The following is a 2,238-nucleotide window of genomic DNA, read 5'->3' as shown; positions in this document are numbered from 1 at the left end:
TAAAATGTATTAGTAGTAAATAGAAATGTATTAGTAGTAAATAGAAATGTATTAGTAGTAAATAAAATGTATTAGTAGTAAATAGAAATGTATTAGTAGTAGGGCTGTCAGAGTTAACGCGTTAATCGCGATTAGATTAATTAAAAAAATTAACACGATTAAATTTTTTAATCGCGGTTAATCGCGGCCCATTTTGTCCTCTGTCTGCTGGACTGGAGGACTGGAGTGTGGGACCTCCAGTCCAGTAGGTGGCGGTAAGGCACCTTCAAGTTGGTTGCTACACAAATATACACAGTCTAACATATATCCACAGCTCTATCCATTGATTTTTTGACGGCTTTGTTGTCAACAAATGCACATGGCCATGTATTGATTTTTTTGACAGCGTCGGTTGTCAACAAATGCACGTGGCGATGTATTGATTTTTTGACGGCTTCTGTTGTCAACAAATGCACATGGCCAGGCAGAGGCGTAGCAAAGTAAAGGGCAATTTCCACTGGATGCAATTCGTTTCAATTCTGTGTGAGTTTCATGCATCATGTGTTATGATTAGGTACTAGGCCTGCTAGGTCTGGTCTAAAAGTTGTTTGTCTAGAGATTATAACACTTTGGAGGGTTGAAAGTCCAAAGCGCCATATATAATATTTTTAATAGAGATTAATCGCGAGTTAACTATGGAAAAAATGCGATTAATCGCGATTAAAAAAATTAATCGTTTGACAGCCCTAATTAGTAGTAAATAAAATGTATTAGTAGTAAATAAAATGTATTAGTAGTAAATAGAAATGTATTAGTAGTAAATAAAATGTATTAGTAGTAAATAAAATGTATTAGTAGTAAATAGAAATGTATTAGTAGTAAATAGAAATGTATTAGTAGTAAATAGAAATGTATTAGTAGTAAATAAAATGTATTAGTAGTAAATAGAAATGTATTAGTAGTAAATAAAATGTATTAGTAGTAAATAGAAATGTATTAGTAGTAAATAAAATGTATTAGTAGTAAATAGAAATGTATTAGTAGTAAATAGAAATGTATTAGTAGTAAATAAAATGTATTAGTAGTAAATAGAAATGTATTAGTAGTAAATAGAAATGTATTAGTAGTAAATAAAATGTATTAGTAGTAAATAGAAATGTATTAGTAGTACATAAAATGTATTAGTAGTAAATAGAAATGTATTAGTAGTAAATAAAATGTATTAGTAGTAAATAGAAATGTATTAGTAGTAAATAGAAATGTATTAGTAGTAAATAGAAATGTATTAGTAGTAAATAGAAATGTATTAGTAGTAAATAAAATGTATTAGTAGTAAATAGAAATGTATTAGTAGTAAATAAAATGTATTAGTAGTAAATAGAAATGTATTAGTAGTAAATAAAATGTATTAGTAGTAAATAGAAATGTATTAGTAGTAAATAGAAATGTATTAGTAGTAAATAGAAATGTATTAGTAGTAAATAGAAATGTATTAGTAGTAAATAAAATGTATTAGTAGTAAATAGAAATGTATTAGTAGTAAATAAAATGTATTAGTAGTAAATAAAATGTATTAGTAGTAAATAGAAATGTATTAGTAGTAAATAAAATGTATTAGTAGTAAATAAAATGTATTAGTAGTAAATAGAAATGTATTAGTAGTAAATAAAATGTATTAGTAGTAAATAGAAATGTATTAGTAGTAAATAAAATGTATTAGTAGTAAATAAAATGTATTAGTAGTAAATAGAAATGTATTAGTAGTAAATAGAAATGTATTAGTAGTAAATAAAATGTATTAGTAGTAAATAGAAATGTATTAGTAGTAAATAGAAATGTATTAGTAGTAAATAGAAATGTATTAGTAGTAAATAAAATGTATTAGTAGTAAATAGAAATGTATTAGTAGTAAATAGAAATGTATTAGTAGTAAATAAAATGTATTAGTAGTAAATAGAAATGTATTAGTAGTAAATAAAATGTATTAGTAGTAAATAGAAATGTATTAGTAGTAAATAGAAATGTATTAGTAGTAAATAAAATGTATTAGTAGTAAATAGAAATGTATTAGTAGTAAATAGAAATGTATTAGTAGTAAATAAAATGTATTAGTAGTAAATAGAAATGTATTAGTAGTAAATAAAATGTATTAGTAGTAAATAGAAATGTATTAGTAGTAAATAAAATGTATTAGTAGTAAATAGAAATGTATTAGTAGTAAATAGAAATGTATTAGTAGTAAATAGAAATGTATTAGTA

This window comes from Trachurus japonicus, chromosome 19 (assembly GCF_045865225.1).
Source record: "Trachurus japonicus isolate A0001 chromosome 19, Traja_1.0".
Taxonomy (NCBI): Eukaryota; Metazoa; Chordata; class Actinopteri; order Carangiformes; family Carangidae; genus Trachurus; species Trachurus japonicus.
Note: the sequence above shows the minus strand (reverse complement) of the source record.